Source organism: Geotrypetes seraphini, chromosome 5, assembly GCF_902459505.1.
Source record: "Geotrypetes seraphini chromosome 5, aGeoSer1.1, whole genome shotgun sequence".
Taxonomy (NCBI): Eukaryota; Metazoa; Chordata; class Amphibia; order Gymnophiona; family Dermophiidae; genus Geotrypetes; species Geotrypetes seraphini.
The window spans coordinates 36,571,139-36,594,599 of NC_047088.1; the positions used below are offsets into that span (position 1 = coordinate 36,571,139).

At 41.7% G+C, this 23,461-nt stretch overlaps 1 pseudogene; it reads right to left on the reverse strand.

Moving 5' to 3' along the window:
- Positions 1–4,544: 4,544 nt before the first annotated feature.
- The window catches only part of LOC117361384, a 163,721-nt pseudogene continuing 144,804 nt past the window's right edge, over positions 4,545–23,461 (reverse strand).

A 23,461-nucleotide genomic window follows, 5' to 3' on the forward strand; every position in this document is an offset into this window, starting at 1 on the left:
AAGTGGCCTACGTTGGTACTTGGATGATCAAAAAGACAGATTATCCAAGTACCGATAATCAAAACTGCTTAGGCCTTTTCACTACCTCTGTACGCCCAGAATGAAAAGGGTCGTTTTGGGAGGAGTGGATAGGGCGGGAGGTAGGCTGACCTAGACTTAGTCGTCCGGCAGCCATAACAAAAAAGGTTTGACAGGTTGCAAGACGGAACTTATATGTTTTGACTTAGACCATTTCAAAACAGGTATAAGTTCCGAATTGGGCTGCTGAGCTGATTGCAGCTGCCGCAGTCAGTTTAGCAGCCCAGCAACCCGTTCCCCGCACTGGTAACGATCGTGGCAGGAGAGATGCCTAATTTCTCCTGCCGCAATCCCTCCTGAAACTCCCTGGCAGGAGGGTGCCCAATCCCTCCTGCTGGACAACCACATCCCTGAACCTCCTCCCTGGTTGTCTGGCAGGAGGGATTGGGCACCCTCCTACCGATGCTCGCAGTTGAGGGGGTTTGTCCATCAGGAGAGATTGGGCATCTCTCCTGCCCATGATTGCGGCGGGGGGTTGTTCGTTAGGAGAGATTGGGCATCTCTCCTGCCGATGATCACTGAGTGTGTGGGGGTGGGGGTGGGGTGTTTGTCCAGGTTTAAACCATGGGCTCATACTGTAGGGAAGGGCGGCAGAGAGCAGAAGAGTCGGCAGGGATGTGATCGACTGATCCTCAGCAGTTGCTTCTTTTTGGATCAGCTAGCCCAATCGGTGTAATTTCTTGACTTTAGAGAATCGCTGTCTTCCTATTTTGCATGCCATTTCCTCTCATTTGCATGCATGGATCGGATCGATAGGAGGTTGATCGGCCACGAGGTAAGTGAATCGGGTGATGGAAAAATCGGGTCGGTACACAATCAGAAACACGATCGGTGAGCTTAGTGAATTGGGCCTTAAGTCCTTAAACCCAGTAGAGTTTGCCATAAGCGTCTTTTCACAATGCATTTGATCTGTAATGCCATGTCTAGGTTTGGGTTCAGCCATACTGCTAGCTTCCTCACCCCTTCTGTGGATGATTTTATGGTATTGCCGTTCAGAGTTAGTTGGTATCTTGGGCTATTTCCTCCCCATTTGTTAATTAGAAGTAGTTCTGTTTTATCTTTGTTAGCTACTATTTCATTTGTTTGGAACCATCCAAAGATTTTCTCTAGGCCTGTTTTGAACAACTATTTAGTCTTTGTGTCCTGTTTCTTCAGCAGGAAGATGAGTTGGACGTCAACTGCATAGATGTAGCATTCACATCCCAGTTTCCCCAACCGTTGGAGGTACCCCTATATCTGTTTCTTTCCAGTTCTTTGTGTTCCCTTGCCATTCTATCTTTATTAGTATTTTGGATAGAAAGATACTTTTAAGGTGCACTAATGGATTTAGTGTGTTCTGACAATTAGCACATGCTAAATGCTAAGAAGCCCAATAAATGCTGAGAAGTCCATTTTATACCTATGGGCTTTTTAGCACTGAGTGTGTTGCACTCATTAGCATGTGCTAAATCCATTAGCACACCTTAGTGAATGGACCCCCTAAGAGAATTAGAGAAATTATGGCGTAAAAACAAAAAAATAACAGCAGTATTGACAGATAATTCATATACATATAATAAGGTCAGCCAGCCATATTTGTAGTAGATCTTGTTAATTGCGACCTATTGTGTGTGAGCAGACAATTCCTGGAAAAGAAAACCACTGACTTCAGGAAAAGATCTCTATTTTGTACGAGTATTTGTTATTCCATTTATAGCTCATGTAAGTTTTTAATATTTCAGTTGTTCCTCATTTGAATAGCAGTGAAAACTGTTACGCCATCATGGAAGTGCATTTAGGGGTCCTTTTATTAAGGTGTGCTAACCGATTTAGTGCACACTAAAGATTAGCGTGCACTAAATGCCAAGACATCCATTATATTCCTATGGGCATCTTAGCATTTAGCGCTTGCTAATCTGTAGCACGCACTAAGGCCCTCTTTTACTAAGGTGCGCTAAGCGTTTTAGTGTACACTAAATCAACGCGTACGCTAACCGCTATCAAGTCCATAGGATAACATGCATGCATTAGCGTTTAGCGCGTGATTAATGCGTGCTAATATTTATCATGAGCTAAAAAGCATAGCGCACCTTAGTAAAAGAGGGGGTAAATCAGTTAGCTTACCTTAACAAAAGGACCTCTTAAGGAAGAAACTAAAACCTATTGGACTGATATTTTAATTCAGAGTAGCCAATTTATACCCCTCCCCTCCCCCCCTTTTTTAAATCAAGCTGTGCTAGAAGGTTTTAGCGAGGGCCAGAGAGTTAAGTGCTCCAACGCTCATAGGAATTCTATGAGCATCGGAACACTTACCATACCGGCTCATGCTGAAAACGTTTAGCATAGTTTGATAAAAGGGGCCCTTATTATTTTAAGACATACTGGTTATAAAAACTACAAGAAGCAGGAGGGAAGTGGAAACCCAAAGAATAATCAAGTTATACCAGAAGAAGTTTCACGAAAAGCAGAATAGGAAGGTTCAAGAGTTTAAAAAAAGCAACAGACACATTCTTATAAATATGATTTTTTTTTTTTTTCACCATTCTCTAAATGTTAGCCAATTAAAAGTGGCTACAAATACTGCACTCTGAAGAAGAATTAAAAGGGCAGTCAAGGATATGGTTTTGCAAGTTTGCTGAGATGGAAGAAATTTCCTACTCATTAAAATGAAAAATCAAAGAAGAAAATGTAAGTGCAGCCAAATGTAAAATGAGAAATGAGTTCTTCTAGTCTGATAGCATACAGCGAGACTACACTGGAAATTAAGGGTGGGGAGCAATAATTCACATTTCCAGTACAAGCGTGTTGAACAAGAGAAAAGTAGTCAACCAATTGCAAGAAGAATGCGTCATATTTCCAAAATGGTTTGCAGATTAGTTCTGTGAAACTATAAGAAACTCAAGCAGGTCTGGGTGATGATGGATCTCCATGAGCTGGCATTGAATCTGTCAGTTTATCTGCAGATTCATCATGGAAACTTACACATTCTCTCAACACCATTCCCTCTAAGCTGAGTGGGAGTCCTCCAACTGGTTGATGGTGCTTCAGTATTGTGTTTGCAATTGCTAGAAACACAGAAACATAGAAACATGATGGCAGATAAAGGCCAAATGGCACAGTCTGCCCATCCGCAGTAACCATTATCTCCTCCTCTCCCTTATTGGCTAAGGCTCTTAACATTTGCATCTCCTCTTCCTATAGGCTAAGGCTCTGTACACCTGCATTGTGAGGTCATAGAGCTGCCCATCCGCAGTAATCATTATCTCTTCCTCTATTTAAGAGATCCCACGTGCCTTTCCCATACCTTCTTGAATTCAGACACAGTCTCTGTCTCTACCACGTCTTCCGGGAGACTGTTCCAAGCATTTACCACCCTTTCTGTAAAAAAAGTATTTCCTTAGATTACTCCTGAGCCTATCACCTCTAAACGTCATCCTATGCCCTCTCATTCCAGAGTTTCTTTTCAAATGAAAGAGACTCAGGCGCATTTAAATCACTTAGGTATTTAAAAATCTCTTTCACATCTCCCCTCTCCCGCCTATGGAAAGGCAGATTCCCTGGAGTTCTGAAGAGCTTGTCTGGCCCTCACCATTGAAAATGTGATAGTGTTATAGCACCATCTCCCCACCCCCACCCCCGCCCCATTCAACTGGCAGTACAATAGGTGGAAGACTCCTGCTCACCTTAGAGGGGACAATGTTTCTCAGAGAGTCAGGGGAAAATAATATTTTTTTTTAAATAGTTAAGCATGAACTAGGTTGAATTTCACCAAGAGTTCAATCCTGAATTGATTTCATACCTCCATTTTAACTTTAATCTTACAGCTTGATCAACTGAATGCATTTAATACTGTTGAAACCTGATGAAATTTATTAAGTAACTGTTATAGGGAAAACCATCATCTCTGTCCTAACCATTTGACCCAACCCAAAGCTTTCTCTCTCCACATTCTTCTTCCTATCCCTAGATTCACTCACAATTTTGTCCATTCATGAGAAGTTCATGGATCAAATCATATTTCCTAGTTATAGCTAGAGGGATAATGATAAATCTGGAATTATTTATTTATTTATCTATACTGTTCTCCCAGGAGAGCTCAGAGTGGTTTACATGAATTTATTCAGGTACTCAAGCATTTTTCCCTGTCTGTCCATACGGGCTCACAATCTATTTAATGTACCTGGGGCAATGGGGGGATTAAGTGACTTGCCCAGGGTCACAAGGAGTAGTGTAGGTTTGAACCCACAAGCTCAGGGTGCTGAGGCTGTAGCTTTAACCACTGCACCAGACTCTCCCCTATATCTTTTATGAGGACAAATTTCACCCTGCTCACATCAACGTATAGTCCACAGCTATATCTTTCGATCGACTTTGCCTTAATCCTCAAAATGAAAGGTAAGCATAACATTTCCTTTTAAAATTATATTGGATACAATACTTGAAAAACATTATGAGGCTCATTTTCTTTTCTTTTTTTCCCCCACAGATTACTGCTTTATTTTGGAAATCTCAAGGAACTTGCGAACAGGTGAATTTTCCATTAGAAAGACTTCAGCTCAAGTTTCAGTGAAATATTCCTCAGGTTTTCCGAAACATCAACCATAAATGAGTGGAATAAATTGACTGACTCACATAATTCATCCATCACAAGCTCCATGTAGCTAAACATATTAATTTGTTCATTCAATATGCCTTGGTAGTTAGACTTGCTGTAGATAACATTATCCTGTGATGTTCCAAGCCTCACTGTGTATTCCATTTGTCTGTCATTAAGTCTGATACTCTCCAATTGCCTGGACATTTCTTGGACTCTGTTTTGATAACTGAGTAATAGCTGATCCCATTTTTGGCATTCTTTAGAAAAACTTGCTAAATAGTCATTTATTTGAGCTTTTGACGTTTCCATATTTGTATCTGTTTCAACTCTTGTTGGTGCTTCTGTGCATTTCTGCAAAGTCCCATTGCACTCCAGCTTCTCAATAAAATGATGAAGGTCTCTGGAAACTGATAACACTTTTGCTTGAAAAGCTTGGATATTGAAGCCACCAAGGATTTCTAAAGATTCTTCAAGTTTCTGCACTGAAAACTGGAAACAAGATTGCAGAAGCACAAACAGCCTCTCCATCTCTGGCAGTTCTAAACTGATAGCTTTGCTAAGCCCTGTAGTGTCTTGGTGAATGGGAGGCAGTAATTGCCACCGTTTGCTGCCCTTCAGACTGGATCAGCACCAGGAACATTGTCTCCTTTGTTAATTGTGACCTTTTGGAGACAATTCACGTGGACTGGATCTCCAAGGAGACTTCTTAGGGCTAGATCTTGGATGTGATCTTTTTCTAAAGGGTGTGCCCCTTATACTTGTAGAACTCAATTATTTACCAGTAGCTTTCCCAGGACGAGGGCTAACATAGCCGTTTTCTCCCAGTACGCATGACACATTCAGGTCTTCCTTTGCAGACATGCTTTCAAATGAGATAGTGTAAAAAAGGGACAGATGGACGTTTTTCTTGTCAAACCCTTCCAGTTTGCTATTTTTGAAGCCTATTGCATATTCTAGACAGATTTCTTTGTTGATGATCAGTAGTTCATCTAAACGTCGAGTGGCATGTTAGAGTTGTGGTGTGGGTAGGACTAAGGCACATAATTAATATGCGCATAAGTCAAGTCTCTTTCATTTGAAAGGAAACTCTGCAATGAAAGGGCATAGGATGAAGTTAAGAGGTGATAGACTCTGGAGTAATCTAAGGAAATACTTTTTTACAGAAAGGGTGGTAGATGCGTGGAACAGTCTCCCGGAAGTGGTGGTAGAGACAAAGGCTGTGTCTGAATTCAAGAAGATGTGGGATAGGCATGTGGGATCTCTTAGGTAGAGGAAGAGATAATGGTTACTGCGGATGGGCAGACTAGATGGGCCATTTGCCCTTTATCTGCCTTCATGTTTCTATGTTTCTAAGTTATATTACTTGGACACTGAACCCAGGGATGGCAAAAGAGGATGTTATAATAAGTTACTTACTTTTCTGATTCCTAACATAGAATCCCTTTATGTTACTCTGCCTACTTTTATAAAATTAGACTCGTGTTAGTTGGATTGTATATCAAAGTGTTGTATTTCATATTGATTTCATAGTTACATCTTTATTATCTTCTACAACCCAAATTAATAATATCGAAGAGGAGAAGAATGATCATCCCTGTACTGTTTTATTAACTTTGAACATCTCTGTCATTGTGGATTCATCTGAAATTCATAACAATGTCCAGGCATTTTTGTTTCAGTTAATTCATAGCTCATTTTATACTCAGTTATTTACTTGTCCTAAGTCGTTGAACCGGTAAATACCATTTTTATGCATGAAAGGTTCTTTTCTATAAAGAGACCCTCTTATTTCAATAACAATAGAAATGTAAAACTCCAACTACACTTTTAAATACAATTTTAATTAATATAAAATCTATAAATGTATAAATAACTTCACTGGGCTGCTTTTTTTCTAATCAAGGATTCCACTTCAGCATCCTTATGGGTCCAGCCTTGGTAGACATTACTTAACTGTTTGAATTTCCTTAGAGCACAATATGGGGCACTTCAATGAAGCATAAACATTTTGTTCAATGTATTTTGTAAGGGAAATTTCTGGAAACTGGAAGGAGTAATATGAGGAGTTCATGGTCATAAACGTTCAGAATCATAGGTTTAAGGAAAACATGAGCAGTAAACAATAGCATACAACGAGATTGATGGCTATAGACACATGAATTTATAATTCTAGATTATATGTGACAGTTTATAAATAAGCTATATTTACACAGCATTAATACTATGGATTAAAAACTGGCTGGCGGATAGGAAACAGAGAGTGGGGGTAAATGGACAATACTCGGGCTGGGAAAGCATCACGAGTAGAGTGCCGCAGGGTTCGGTGCTTGGACCTGTGCTCTTCAACATATTTATAAACAACCTGGAAATTAGTACGATGAGTGAGGAGATTAAATTTGCAGACAATACGAAGTTATTCAGAGTAGTGAAGACTCAGGAGGACTGCGAAGACCTGCAACTTGACATAAACACAATCGAGAAATGGGCTGCGACATGGTAAATGAGGTTTAACGTGGATAAGTGTAAGGTGATGCATATCGGTAACAAAAATCTCATGCACGAATACAGGATATCTGGGGCGGTACTTGGTGTACTGATGTCTGGTATAGTACTGATTGACAAGTCAATGGAACCGTCCGCGCAATGCGTGGCGACGGCAAAAAGGGCAAACAGAATGATTAAGAAGGGGATCACGAACAGATCGGAGCAGGTTATCATGCTGCTGTACTGGGTCATGGTATGCCTTCACCTGAAATACTGCATCCAGCACTGATCACTGATGAAGAAGAACACAGTACTACTCAAAAGGGTTCAGAGAAGAGCAACTAAAATGGTTAAGGGGCTGGAGGAGTTGCCGTACAGTGAGAGATTAGAAAAATTGGGCCTCTTCCTTTGAAAAGAGGAGACTGAGAGGGGACATGATCGAAATATTCAAGATAATGAAGGGAATAGACTTAGTAGATAAAGACAGGTTGTTCACCCTCTCCAAGGTAGAGAGAACGAGAGGGTACTCTCTAAAGTTAAAAGGGGATAGATTCCGTACGAACATAAGGAAGTTCTTCTTCACCCAGAGAGTGGTGAAAAACTGGAACGCTCTTCCGGAGGCTGTTATAGGGGAAAACACCCTCCAGGGATTCAAGACAAAGTTAGACAAGTTCCTGCTGAACCAGAACGTACCCAGGTAAGGCTAGTCTCAGTTAGGGCACTGGTCTTTGACCTAAGGGCCGCCGCATGAGCAGATTGCTGAGCACGATGGACCACTGGTTTGACCCAGCAGTGGCAATTCCTGTGTTCTTATATTCTATGGATGCCTTAGCATTTAGCACGTGCTAAATCGGTTAGCGTGCCTTTGTAAAAGGACCCCATATTTATGTATGCAGTTAGTAGAGGTGCACTTAACACCTTCTCAAAGGAAGTCAGTAAGTATATCTGTGCTAATTACCAATAATCAAAATGCAACATAATAAAAAATTTTTCTGTGTAGCAACTGCAAAGGAATGCTGGACATTCCCCCAACGTGCAATATTTTTTTACTGCTCTTAAGTAAAAAGTCCCTAACATTTTAATGGTGAATTCAGACAAATTGCATGAACAATTAAGCTTTATGCCAGTTTAATGTTAGAAAAATGCCTAAAGGTATGAATTAATTAACCCAAAATCGCTAAGATTTGTTTATATCTACTTCTATGAACTAATGAACAACTGTAAAATGATATCACAAGGGAAATTTATTTTAACAAATAAATTTAAGGAAACTTAATTAAATGTAGCATCTGAAATTGTATCTTGTCATCAATGTTTACTGCTGTTCTTTAATAAAAAGTTATAAAGTACACTATGCTGTCAAAGTGTTTGATATTCCCATGGCCAAAGGAATTACTCATATGTGTGTCTATTTTTGGAATAGAGATAATGATGGAGGCTGGAGCTGGAATAAGAATTTCAAGTCACAATCACTTGTTTTTGTTCAAATGCTGGTAGACAAACTGAGGCAGCAATATACCTTTTTGGTTAAGGATCCAAACAAGTCAAACTCCACTGCTTTCCTTTCCACCCTCAGTGCACCTTACTTGTCAATGCCATGTGGGGCAAAAGGTTGGCTAGGCTACTGCCCTGATAGAAAGCAAAGACCTGGTGTGATCTATCTATCTATCTATCTATCTATCTATCTACCAGGAGCTCTATTTTCCTTATAAGTAGTTGAACAAGAGTACCACCAGGGGCACCATTTTCAGGAAGGCGCTGGACTAGGCAGATATGACCGAATGTCACTCCTTACTGAAGACCCTCTGGACCTTCTAGGCTCTTGAAAACCCCTGAATCCCCCCAGACCACCAAGGTTCTTTAACATGTAGCCCCTGTGGGGTGGGTTGATCCCAAAACTATCGTGGGATGCTTGAGAATGTGGCATAGTAATGCCTTTTTAACCTGGGGTAAGCACGCATTAGCAAAAGAACTTAGTAAAAGAATCCCTTAATTTTCACATCCGTTCTAAAATCTACTGCCCCATCTGGCTTTCCAAAATAGTATTTTAAAAATGATTTTTGTGATTCATATAGAACTATTAATCCTTAAAATTTCATCTACAGTTTTCTTTTAACCTCTTTTCTCATTCTATCGTGGAGCCTCGTGTACAAAGTGTCGCGTTCACAAATGCACAGTTTTCATGAAATATAATACAAATTGCCAGAAACCCACCAAAGATATAATTTAAATGTGAACTACAGCATTAATTTTTATGTGATATCTCCTTTAATCAAAAGTTTAATTAGGTTTTTTAAATATCTGATCTATTGCAATGCAAATTATTTCTGTAATGCTAAAAAAATGTGAAAGCACATGTGCAAGAAAAGGCTTTGTGGTCCTGTTTATCCCCAACAGATAATTTTGAGGGGCTGCTGAAAAGTTTTCAGCCCAACCAAGAAGAGAATGATATGGAGCCATGCAGTGGTGTAGTAAGAAAGTGGGGGATGGTTCATCCCAGCTGTGGTCTTGGTAGAGGCATCGGCACCCATCCTACTCTCTGCCCCCCTGCTCCTTCCATATATCCCTTCCCTCCCCTCCCCTCATACCTCTTTAATTTTCCCTGCATGAACAGCATTGAGAACTTGCTGCCCATATCGCTGTCGCCTCTCCATGACATCATTTCCTTGCCATGCACTTAGGAAATGACATCAGAGGGATAGCCAATGTGATACAGGCGGCAAGTTCCTGTTGTTGCTCCCGCCTAGAAAATTAAAAAGGAAGTGAAGGGGGCACACATGCGGCAGGGGGAGGGGGTCAGGAAGGAGTAGGGGGGCAAAGATGAGGGTGGGGAGGGACACCATTATCCCGGGTGCCACTCACACTCCCTATGCCACTGGAGCCATGAAACTTACAAGTAATTCCACACTTTTCTTGACACGTTTTGATTCATTTCAAATCATTGAAACAAAAAGTGTCAAGAAAAGTTTCATGACTCTACATCATTCTCTTCTTGGTTGGGCTGCGAACTCTTCAGTGGCCCCTTATGTACCTTTTTCCTAAGGCCACAGGAAAAAAAAAGTTGGCTCTTCAAGCAGTTGAGGTTAATTTTAAAGGATTTAAGTCCCATGTGAGAAATCTCCCAACCCCACAAATCATCCCAAGAATCTCAAATCCATGATGAACTTATGGCCTGCCCTAGGCCCAGACTCAAACTCAAACTCTATATTAGGGACTTACTGTAAATATAATAATTTTGTTCTACCCAGACTTCTCCTCTCAGGAGTACCTTAAGCTCCTTGTGATCTGGAGACCTCTACTGCTTACTCCTTAGCCTGACTCAGGTTCTAAAAGGTAAAAATGACCCATCCTCCATTGAACCTTTCCCTTTCTACCTTACTAAAAATAGTAAGGATGGGCCCCAATATCTCTAGGACTCCTAAGATAAGTCAGGGTCCTAGGGCTGTTAAAAGCAGGAACAATACATACTTGCTGTTAAGGGAAACAATCTTGGACGAGGATGCCTCTTGACTCATAGTTAAAATATCATATTGAGGGCTCAGGAGATGCCATTTTCCACAATGCCACCAATAGTGAAGGAGGAAGTAAGTACATATTGCTACTTCCCATAGTTCCCTCAGGATTCTTAGAGTGAGTTATTGTTAGAAGAGTGGGGGCTAACCCTGACCTTTTCCATTATGAAGGGGCTGGAAATTAAAGGGGCTTCTGCTGTGCAAGGAGTTTATAATTAACATTTATGCTCCAACTCAGGGCTAGAATGGATGCTAGTGTGATGTTGGACCAGAAGGAGTTTGAAGTTCTCCAGAGAGATAACTATGGGAACCCAAGTTGGAGTGTTTAAGTGTTTAGTCCAGTCCATGGTCTGCACCTGGGATAGACCCATGTTTCATTAGGGATTTGTGGTCCCATAAGGTGCCACGGAGTTCTCACATGGAATATTTAGTCCACCACAAAAGACATTTAAATGTAACTTTGAATCAAAACATATTACTACATTAGGAGAAAAAAAGGATCTCAGAAACCATAGCACATATAGAATTATAGTGCTTGTGCTACTTGGTTGATAGTATCTTTTATTGATCCTTAAAAAAAACACTCCCACTGAAATTTGCATCTTAAATTGTATTATCAAAATTATCACATTGTGTTTCAATGCATCATTTTTATGTATAAAATATATACTTAGCTTGCCCTGCCCTTTAACCAATGGAACCCATTTTACTGGAATCATTCAACTTCTTCAGGGGTCAAAACTGATATACGGGAAAAAAAAAAACTTATCACTTCTATAACAAAACCAACAAAAACAGGCTTTCTTTTACTAATCGATTTAGCGTGAGCTAAACACTACTGCGTGCATGTTAGTCTATGGATGTGTTAGTGTTTAGCGTGCGCTAATCGGTTAGCACATCTTAGTAAAAGAGGGAGACAGTTTTAATTTTACAATCACAGAATGCAAAGCAAACAGCCAAACAGGTTGCCCATGTGACTGTCTATATTTACACAATGAATAAATAGTTTCTACACTTTAATCACTTGAACTGAGATGGTCCTATTACTATAGAACTACTCACACTTACTCGATATGATTACTCACATCTATTAACAAAACTATATGAGTTACCACACCATAGTGTACCTTACTGCTGGTGCATACATCACCTAGTTTTATATTTTTAAAAAATATATGCCATCTAATAAACTATCTCCCTTTTTACAAAACTATAGTGCAGCATTTAGTGCCAGCCACGGTGGTAACAGCTCCAACACTGATAGGAATTCTATGAGTGTCAGAGCTATTAGATCTGCGGACGGCGCTAAAAAACACGCTACGGTTTTGTAAAAGGGGGGGAGTATCTGCTATGATAAAAACCCTTAGCGCACATACTCACTTCAATCTTTGTAATCCCTGGCTCCGTGATCTGTGTTTCTGTGCCACACATGCGCAGTAAAAGGAGCCAGCGGTGGTTGCTACTGCGCATATGGAGGCACCTTAAACAGGGACGCATAGAGGTGGTGACCACGGAGGCGACTGCCCCCCCCCCCCCCGCCCTCACTCCGTCTAACACAGCGGTCTCAAACTTGCAGCCCCCCAGGTACTGTTCTGCGGCCCGCGGTCTGGCCGGCTCCCTTACAGTCCCTTGCCGAAGTTAGAGAGAATGCTTCTGATGCAGGCATGGATCATGAGAGAAGGCTTCCGATGCAGGCATGGATCATGAGAGGAGCCGTAGCGGTCGCTTTGAACTCAAAAATAACTTCAGCAAGGGACTGAAAGGGAGCTGGCCAGAAACAAACAGAAATTCTGCTACCCTGCTGCACAGGGAAGGGAAGGGGGGGATGCTGCTGCTGCTGCACAGGGAAGTGGAGGGGGAGGGAATGCTGCTGCTGCACAGGGAAATGGGGGGAGAGGGAAAAGGGGCCAGGGAGTGAACTTGTTTTGCTTTGCGGGGAGGGGTGTGCTGGGGGCAGGAAGTAATCTTGGTTTGCTTTGGGAGGAGACAGAAGGGGGCCACGGAGAAAGACAAAGAAAGAAAGGCAGGCAGGCAGGGGGCCATGGAGAGAGACAGAAAGACAGGCAGGTAGCACACGAGAAGAAAAGACAGCGGGCAGGGAGAGAGACAGAAAGAAATACAGACAGACATATATTCTAGCACCCATTAATGTAACGGGCTTAAACACTAGTACAGTATAAAGAACAACATAAACATTTACTTACAATAGCCTCAACTTAACAGCTGCTTACTACAGGGTTACAAACAATGACATTGGGAACTCACATAAATGCCGCACATGTGTTTTAAAGGCTTTGCTGGCCAGTGCCATCTGAGACAAGTACCGTTTCTGCAGTAATCACGGCTGGCCATCTAAAATCTTGTCCTGCCTGATTGGATAAGAGCAACCCTAAATGTTCAAACAAACTGCAGAACTTTAAAAAAACACCCCAAAAAACATGACTTCTCTTACGTCACAGAATCGGAGAGATCAGCAGTAATTAATTTGTCACATAGAAATTTAACAGAGCATGAAACCAAGCTGTTAGCTAAAGGACTACATTTGTCCCATCTGTAAGATATGATTTGTTTCAGTTTATAATTTATTTTGAGAGATTTTTAAGAAATTTACAAATATGGTTGGGTTTTTTTTTTTTTCTGATAAGCCTTCATCTTGTTAGAGAATGATTCTAAAATCATGTTCCACTTGGACACCTCTGGGACGCTTAGACTCGACATTGAGTATATTTAAACAAAGTGTAATGAGAGATGTTCTACACTGGTATTCTGTTCATACTAATAATTTTGATAATTTGAAGAGCAATCAATGATAAGCTTTACACAATCTGATGGAGGATGACTCGATTGTCTTCAAGAAAGCTGACAAGGGAGGAGTGTTTTGTTATACAAGACAAAACTGACTATCATGTAAACACAAGTGATTCATCTATCTATACGTCTCTAGTGTTGAATCCAATGAAATGGCTACAAAGTAAAATACAGAAAATCATATGCAGAAGGTTTTCTTACATCCAAATATTATAAATATCTCAACAAACCAAGGGCGTACCAAGGGGGGGTGGGGGGGAGGGAGGTCTGCCCCGGGTGCACGGCTTCGGGGGGTGCACAGCCGGCCAGGTCCGGGTCCTCCTGCCCTTCCTTTCCCCCGGCCTGCGCTGCTGCAATCTTATCTCCCCCCGCCGACAAGAAGTCTTTCCGATGTCAATTCTGACATCGGAGAGGACATTCCTGGCCAGCCAGGCAGTGATTGGCTGGCCCGGAACATCCTCTCTGACGTCAGAATTGACGTCGGAAAGACTTCTTGTTGGCAGGGGGAGGTAAGATTGCAGGTGCGGACGGGGAAAAGGAAGGGAAGAGGCACTTTTTTTTCTTCCATGGCAGGGAGGGCTGGATGTAGGCAGGCAAGCTGGCTGGCTTTAGCGCAGCAGGGAGGGAGGGAGATAGGTAGGCAGACAGGCTTTGGGGGTGGACAAAATCTGGAAGGCAGTGGGGGGACATAAAGAGGCACCGGGGGCACTAAGGACACAGGAAGGAGGCACTGGGGGCTCTAAGGACATGGGAAGGAGGCACTGGGGGCACTAAGGACATGGGAAGGAAGGAGGAAGGGAATAGAAAGGGACAATTGTTGGGCCTGAGTGCAGAAAGAAAGAAATGAAAGAAAGAAAGGATATAGTCAATTAATAGATGTCCCCTTTTGATGAAAAAAATAAATGGTCAAGTTACCTCTGACTTACTTTCTCTGCAGCAGAGTCGGCAGACGCACTGAGGTGCAGGAAGGTCCCGCGATGACTCGTCTGCCGGTTCTGCTCCGGAAGAAGTAAGTTACGTCGGAGGGGGTGGGCCCGGCAGACGCAGCCATTGCGAGACTTTGACACAACTTCCTGCATCTGCTGGAGCAGAGCCAGCAGACGAGTCATCACGGGACCTTCCATCATGCGGCTGCTGAGTCCACTCCAGAGCAAGTACGTCGGAGTGGGGTGGACTGGCAGCCGACAGCTACAGTCATCGTGGGACCTTCCTGCATGAAGGGAGAGAAAGGAGCAGGATTGCTGAAATGGAAGAGTGGTGGAGGGAAAGAAAGGAGGCAGGGTGGTATGGAAGGGTGGTGCTGATAGAATTGATGTACAGAGAAAGGGGAGAGACATAAGGGGGAAGGATATTGGAGGGAAAGAAAGGGGGCAGATGCTGATTGAAGAGGGGTGGATGGCGAGAGAAAGGGCAGACATTGGATGGTAGTGGGGAGCCTATGCTGGATGGAAGTGCAGATGGGAGAGATAAGGGAGCAAATGCAGGAAGGAAATGGGAGAAGAGAAAGAGGGGAGCAGATGCTGGATGGAAGTGGACAGAGAGAGGAGAAGGTACTACATGGAAGGGTTGGAGAAAGAGGGTACATGATGGAAGGAGGGGATAAATAAAAGGAGGGCACATGATGGGGAGAAAAGGATTGAGTTAGAGAAACACTGGAGGGGTGAAGGAAAGAGGTGGCAAGCTTTAGGTAGATAGTAAAAAAGGACATTGATGAGAGGGTAGTAGGAATGTAATCTAGACAGATGCAGAAAATAAATTGAAAAGAAAAATGAGGGAAAAAAGGGAAAGGGATTGCAGAGGAAAGGTGTGGGAGATGGAAGGAGAGGAGAGAGATCCAGACCAATGGGGGTGAAAGGAGAGATGGAAGGGGGAGGCATACAGTTTCTGGAAGGGGCATAGGAGAGAAGATGCCATAGAGGGGAAGAGAGATGGCAGACAGTGGATGGAAGGAAGAGAGTTACAAGAAGATGAGGAAAGCAGAAACCATAGAAGGCAAAGGTAGAAAAAAAAATTATATTTATTTATTGCTTTAGGAGACATGTGTCATTGTTTCTGTGGTGCACTGTATGCAGAGTCCAGCTTCTTACTGGTTAAATTTAACCTTTGTCTATGTATTTCTATTTTATCCCCCCTTTTACAAAACTGTGGAGTGTTTTTTAGCGCCAGCTATGGTGGTAGCAGCTCTGATGATCAGAATTCTATGAGCGTCAGAGTTGTTACCACCGTGGCTAAAATCCACACTACAGTTTTGTAAAAGAGGGAGGGGTTAGTTTGTGATTACATATTTCATACTAGGCGAAGGTGTTTTCTGTGTTCTGTGTGTTTGAAAGACACACAGAACATGGAAAGACACATGGTTTTTTGTTAGGCTTGACTGCAGGATTGATCTGTACTAGTTCGGCTTGTTTAGTTTTACAATGGGTGTATTGATGTTGTACTGCTCACTGCAGTATGTAAGATGCTGCCTTTTCCTAGGTACTCATGTGTGACATGTGGCTTGTTACTAAAAATGTTTTTCATACAGATGGGGGGTGTCAAAAAAATGATGGGCCATAGGTGTCACATATGCTAGGTATGCCACTGCAACAAACAATATCTGGTGAATCCTGTACTATACTTGCTACCTAAGATACATTAAAAAAAACTATTTTCATCTCCTGGTCACCTGATTCTCTTTTAGAACCAATGTCATGTTTTATTGACCAGTTTCTCAAACCTGAGGTTGTGAAAAGCAAATCATATATTAAGGAATCTGTAAATTATTTGAATTTATTATCTGAAATCCAAGATGGGTTAGTATGCCTTGTAACCTCTTTGTACACATCTGTTCTTCAAGAATAGGCTTTGCTTATAATTAATGAAGTTTTAGAACAAAGAATAAGACCACATTTGATCCTTTTTTTATGAGTTTATCATGTCTTCTAATGAAAGAACTTTTTTTTTTCTTTTTGATGGACAATACTAGTTACAAACATCTGGAGTGACGATGGGGGCAACATTTGTCCCATCTGTTGCAAAATTATACATGACTGATCTTGAAGTTTCATGAATATATTGCTCCCCTTTTCCTGATTAAATTCACAGATGGTTTTGATATATCAACAATGTTTTTGTCCTTTGGAAGGGCACCATACCTCCACTTAATTCCTTTTTAGCATGGCTTAATACATGGCTTAATACACTTGACTATGAATTTCTCTCATCATCAGATAAGTTTTTTGGATGTTAGTGTCTGGCAATGTGAAAATATGTTCATTACCAATGTATATAAAAAACCTACTGACAAAAATACAATTTTGAGCTATGTCAGTAGCCATCCAAAGAAGCTGAAGGCCAATTTGCCATTTTTCTAGCTTTTCAGAATTAGAAGAAATTGTTCAAGGTTATGTGATTTCAAATATCAAGCAAGCCACAGCCGCTGCTTCCTGCTTGCCGTCATAACTGCAGGAAGGGAAGAGAAGAGCCAGGCGCATGCAGCGAATGAATGGACCAGTGCAACTGCACGCGCCTGGCTCTTCCCTTCTTGGATTTGCTGCAGCAGTAGGTGGCGAGCGGCAGCGGATCATGGGGGAGGAAGAATCGGCGGCGGGTAGGCCAGGCTTCAACATGGCAGGGAGGGAGGCAGGCAGGCTGGCTTCGGGGGAGGGGGTGGGACAAAGGCTGGAAGGCAGTGAGGGGGGACATAGGAAGGAGGGAGAAAGGAGGGAAAGAGAGAGAGAGGCAGAGAAATACCAGGAGAGGGGGGGGGGTTGTAAGCAGAAGAAAGACAGAGAAAGAAAGGCCTGGACCAAAGGGGAAAGACAGGCGGCAGATGCTGGATTAGGGGAGGTGCAGACAAAGGGGGAGAAACCCTGAGAAAGAACAAAGAGATGGAAGATCATAACAGAGGAGGGAAAGAAAGGGAGGAGGTTGTAAGCATAAGAAAGACAGAGAAAGAGAGGCCTGGACCAAAGGGGAAAGACAGGAGGCAGATGCTGGACTATGGGAGGTGCAGACAGAAGAGACAGAAGGGGGGGGGGGGAAGAGAGACCCTAAGGAAGAATAGAGAGATGCAAGATCATACCAGAAGAGGGAGAGAGAGGGAGACATGTTGCCAATAGGACAGGGGAGAGGGGTTGTAAGAAGAAGAAAGAGAGAGGCCTGGATTAAAGGAGGCAGATGCTGGACTATGGGAGGTGCAGGCAGAGGGGGAGAGACCCTAAGGAAGAACAGAGAGATGGAAGATCATAACAGAGGAGGGAGAGAGAGAGAGAGACCTGGAACAAAGGTGGTGGTAGGTTCAAAGGAAAATTGACACTAGATCTAGGGAGGGTAAGCAGAGGGAAAAGAGAGAGAGATTTGGACCCAAAGGGGATGGGGCTGGATTGTGAAAGAAATATTGGATGCACAGTCAGAAGGAAGTGTAACCAGAGACTCATGAAATCACTAGACAACAAAGGTAGAAAAAATGATTTTATTTTCAGTTTAGTGATCAAAATGTATCAGTTTTGAGAACTTATATCTGCTGTCTATATTTTGCACTATATTTGTCTATTTTTCTTTAGTTGTTACTGAGGTGACATTGTATATTTTAAAGTCATCTGTCTTGACATCTTTGAAAACCCCCCAAATATAAATGATAATAAACATTTTCTCTGAGTACAGTGTGCTTTATGTTGTTTTTTTATTTTTATTTTGTTGTTACCATTATGTATTAATAAGATTATATTTTGTGTATGTGAAAATTGGATGGAAGAAATTGCATTACAATTAGTACTATTATGAGAGTGGAGTCAGGGGCAGAGCTTTTGGGCCCCCCCAAACAAAAAAGTGTTCCGCTGCCTATGCATGGACCTCACTAAACAATTTCTGACACTTGTATACATTTTTCATGCTCTGGTTCACAAAGCTTTTCTCTTTCTATGGCAGCATTTTTTTGGGGGGCATCCAGTCTGACAAAAAAAACAAGTGTATTCAAGCATTTCATTAAAACTCACAGGTGAAGATTGTGATAGAAGACTGAAAACTGGCTGTTTAGTATTATTAAGCATTAACGGTATTTTTTTTTCCTGATTTTGCATTCTTATTGAGTGCCTGGGTAATTTCTTTGTAATGTATTTGTTGACAGCAATATAATGCAAAGGCATTCAAAGTTGTTCTAAATAACATTTTTGATAAGTAGTTTCTGATTCTTTGTATATTTCTGTTTGCTCATTTTAGCAGACTTAAATAAATCCAAATTCAGAAGAAACTGGCCCCTCATCCCTGTCTTATATTATTAAACTTTGTAAAGGTGCATTTTGGCTGCTTTGTGTCCAAAGCTCACCACACTATTTACTGAAATATCCTCAGTAGACATGTTGAAGGGAAGTTAGGAAGAAGCACTAGGGATTTAAGTCATGCCTCTTAACATGGCTTAAAGGGCCCTTATGCTACATGACTTAAATTAATGCAGCAATATATAAGTCAGTGTAGGTTAAGTAGGTTAAGTGTACAGTATGTTTAATATTGCTTTTAACACATATTTTATTTTATTTCTTCCATTTGTGCGTTGCACATACCTATACAAGCTCTAGGCGACATTACAGAGGAAGGGGTTAGAAGAGGGTAGGGAGGACTATGGAGGGCAGGAAGGAGTGGAGAGGAGAGAAGCATATAGAATATTTCAAAGAAATTCCACACTTTACAAATAAGAGCACCATCTATGTAAATGATATGTAAATGAATTAAAGGAATATGTAAAAAGGAATAGAAGGGAGGAACCATTAAACAATAGAATTCAGTTAATAAAATAAAAAGAATTGGGGTAAAAACAATGGAATAAAATTTAAAATAATTCATAAACTGGGATCAGAATCTATTATCTGTTCCTTCTATTAAGGAATTCTACTACACTAGGAAATCCAATTTCTCTGTAGTTGCCCCAACTCTATGGAATGCCCTGCCACGAAAATCTTATTGATAAATTCAAGACTAAACTAAAAACGTTCTTATTTCAAGATGCATTCCACAGCCTTTGAACCTCTCATCACTTCGCCTTCCAACCGCTTTTAAGAAGCGACCCCACCCCTAATGTTTTATCCCTCTCCCTCTCTTTTCTCTTTAACTCAAACTCCTTTTTTTTCCTTACTTTTCTCTCCTAACAATGTAACTTTTCCCTCCCTTTCTTCTCAAGCCCCACTCTCATGTTTGTAATTGTACAATGTCTTCAATGTTAACCTCCCTCCCCTTTTTTTTTATATATATAAGTATTACTCTAATTCTTATTTTATCATAGCATTGTAAACCGGCTAGATACTTGTTGATGGTCGGTATATTAAAAACAATAAACTTGAAACTTGAACTTGGAAAACAAAAACCCAAAATCAAAAAAGTCTGGCAGAAGTCCAATTTCCTGAAGCAGCTCTGTTGCCTCAGCATATTTTAAATAATCCCAACGCAAAAGTCCAGACGGGACAGATATCAGTTTGGGCTTTCCAGCTGCTGCAGCCCCAACTCATCACTTCCAGGCAGAAGATGCCCAGAGAGAGAACAATCCAGCAGCGGGCCACACTGCTCTTGGTGGGCGGTGGATGCTCATGGGCAGCTCCTGAAGAATACAGCACTCTGCCTCCATCGGCGGACAACTGGGAGGAGGAGTCCATGGCACGGCCCCACTCTATGGATCTGGAGACACCACCAGCTCCTCCCCAATGAGAGAGCAGATGCCTCCCCATCCTAGGCAACAACCAACAGCGATCAACCATGCCTCTACTGGTCCAGCCTCCAGCAGCGTTCTCCTGGCAGCGATCTCCAGTCACCACATGCAGGTAGGAAGGGCCTCTGATGAAAATTAACCGATCCAGGCCTTTAGGTTAGTAGACAGTTATGCTTTGATTCTATAACTGTCAAACTCCTCCTATCCAAGATGCTTTCTGCATTGGGGCTAGAACAGTCATTGGTCTCTAAAAAAAACTCCACAAAAAGTTTTCTTATTATCTTAAATATTCAATATCAAATCATTCAGTACTGTTCATAGTTGCCTTGGATGGTCAATCACTATTCCACTGCTGATATTCACATTTTTAGAGAGTGATGACTGTGCTAGCCCAAATGCAGGGCATGTATACACAGAAAATAAGGGGTAAAATATTTTTCTGAGGTCTTTTTATTTTTTCTACACAATTATTTTTGGTTATTGAATGCAGTGGTGTTTTGATCAATTGTCTTTCACTACTATATTATTTTTTTACATGACTGTATTGTAAAGAGAGTAGCAACTCTGTATAAGCAGCAAACTGAGTTTATTTTTTATTTTTGTTTTAGTTTGTATTAAAGAAGATTTGCTTAAAGAATTGAAAGTCCTTCTGGTAATATTTTCAAACAGCAGAAAGGGTTTAACTTATCATATCCCCAGGAAGAGTCATAACAATAAGAATGAAATGCAAAGCATGCAACTGAATGTTTTGCATCTTATTACTAATGCAAGTACCATAACACAAGTCACATTTGGGGCAAAAGATCACATTGAGCTATAAAACAACAGCCCGATGCTGACCAACTGAGCAGGGTCCCCCCAGCTGAAGCTCTACCTCCACTCAAGCCCTGCCCCCTTCTCCTATGATATCCCTTATACCCGCTAAGGGCTAAATTTAGAACAAGGAGTCTTTGGACAGGAACAATGTCCAGTGACTTCTGTTCAGACAAGCATCGGCTGCAAAATGGCACCACTATGTAAAGAAACATGACTCCTAGCAGTACTTGTGCAAAACTACCACTAGGGGTTCTATTTTTCAGCTGGTGCTAGACTGGACTTTGCTTGTTCCCAAAGAACCCTCTAGGCCACTCCCTTACAGGGAGTGAGAGCTAAATGGGGTGGGGGGAGGGGGGCCTTTGTGAGGAGGTAGAAATCCAGGGGAAGTTCAGGTGGGGGCAGGAAGCAGGGGGCATTTTCTGCTGGCTTAGGGGTATCAGGCTGAGGCTTTTCAGCCCAATGTTCCTTTGCCACTGGAATAATGCCACAAGTCACATTAGGTGGCTCGCAAGCAGTGTTATTTCTTTAAAGTGGGACTCATCAACCTGCTGGACTGAGATACTACAGGTTGCTGAATTCCACAGGAAATCAAGACATGGTAAATTGCACTCTTTCACCGCACCTTGATAACGTCTCCTCTTAGACAGAGATTCTTAAGAACATTTGCATGTGTCTGCACCCGTTATATCTGCAAGCTGTGTGCCCCCTCCTTTACAAAGCCTCACTAGTGTTTTTAGCGCCAGCTGCAGTGATAACAGCTCAGACGCTCATATGAATTCTATGAGCATCGGCGCTGTTACTGCAGCGGACGGCGCTAAAACTCTAGCGCGGCTTTGTAAAGGAAGGGGTTAAGTGGCAAAATGACCTTAATAGGTTCAATAATTGAAAACAAAATTAATTGGGCAATAGGCACCTACCTGACTCTTTAAAAGACAGGTGCCTATCGCATGCTGCTTAGCAGCGCCTAACGCCTAAGTGGGCATTTTTATGGGCGGAGCATGACATAGGTGCCGATAGGTGGGAGTCTGTAAATGGCACCTAAGGGTGTTCGACACATGGCTGGCCCCGTTTTTCAAGGCACCGGCCAATTTAGGTGTTGTTTACAGACTCTGAGCCTGAGTGTCTAAATCCTTTCGAAAATCACAGTCAAATGAATGCTTTATGACAGAGCTAAAACATGCGATTATAAATGCCATATAGTTATATGAAAAGTAATTACACTGTTTGCGGCCTAAATATAGACCAACTGATGCAATAATGCTAAACACTTCTGGCTGACAGAAGCACCTCCACTTAGAGCCATATTTTCTCTGCTTCTGCTACATGCATTTGAAGAAGCTTTAACTATTTATTTTCCCTATGTTCATGTTTAGATTTAAAGTCAGGAACAGAAGTTCTCATCAAGGCAAAGACTAGAGCAATATACTTTTCCTGAACTAGCATAAGACGTCATGTGATCAATAACAGTGCAATATGATGTAATTTCAGCCTAGACAGGTCCTTCATCAACAGATCTCAAGCCCTAGAAAGACTATGGCTTATTAGGAGCCTCTACTGCTTTATTATTATGCCCTGCGCCGACCCTTATTACCAACCATCCATCAAACACTGAGCTGCTCTTGACCTAGTCTTTCACCATCATTCTGTGAACAGTCCAAGAGCTTTACACAAGACAGTATCTCACGGATGTTGCCAAGTTTCATCTGTCTTAGCACTGCAAGTACCCCTTCTGAGATATAAAGAAGTTTGCAGGTAGAATTTATATATTAGAAGACCTAATAACAGATAAACACTTTCTGTTAAAGTGGATCTGTTATAGGTGATTTGCAACCCCTCCCCCCCACGCACACACCCTCCTCTAATATTAGGGAGTAACCCAGTTGTTATAGTGGACCTGTTATAGGTGATTTGTAACCCCTCCCCCCACCCCCCACACACCCTCTCCTCTAACATTAGGGAGTAATCCAGTTCAAGTTTCAAGTTTTATTATTTTTAATATACCGACCATCAACAAATATCTAGCCGGTTTACAACGCTATGATCAAATGAAGAATTAAAATAATGCTTATAAAAGGGGGAAAAGTGAACATTGTAGACGTTTTAAAGAGACATACATGAGAGTGGGGATTGAAGAAGAAAGGTGGGGGTAAAGTTACATTGTTAAAGAGAAAAAAGAAGAAAAAAAAACTAGGGTTAAAAAGAAGAGAGAGGGAGACGGATAAAACATTAAGGATTGGGTCGCTTCTTAAAAGCGGTTGGCAGACTTGGCAATAAGAAGTTTAGGAGCTGTGGAATGCATCTTGAAATAAAAACGTTTTTAGTTTAATCTTGAATTTATCTAGGAGATTTTTGTGGCGAAGTTGGGGAGGTAAGGCATTCCATAAAGTTGGGGGCGACAACGGAGAAATTGGATTTCCTAGTGTAATAAAATTCTTTAATAGAGGGAACAGATAGTAGGTTCTGATGTGCTGATCTAAGAGTCCGAGAGGGGCAGAAAGGGATGAGGAGTTT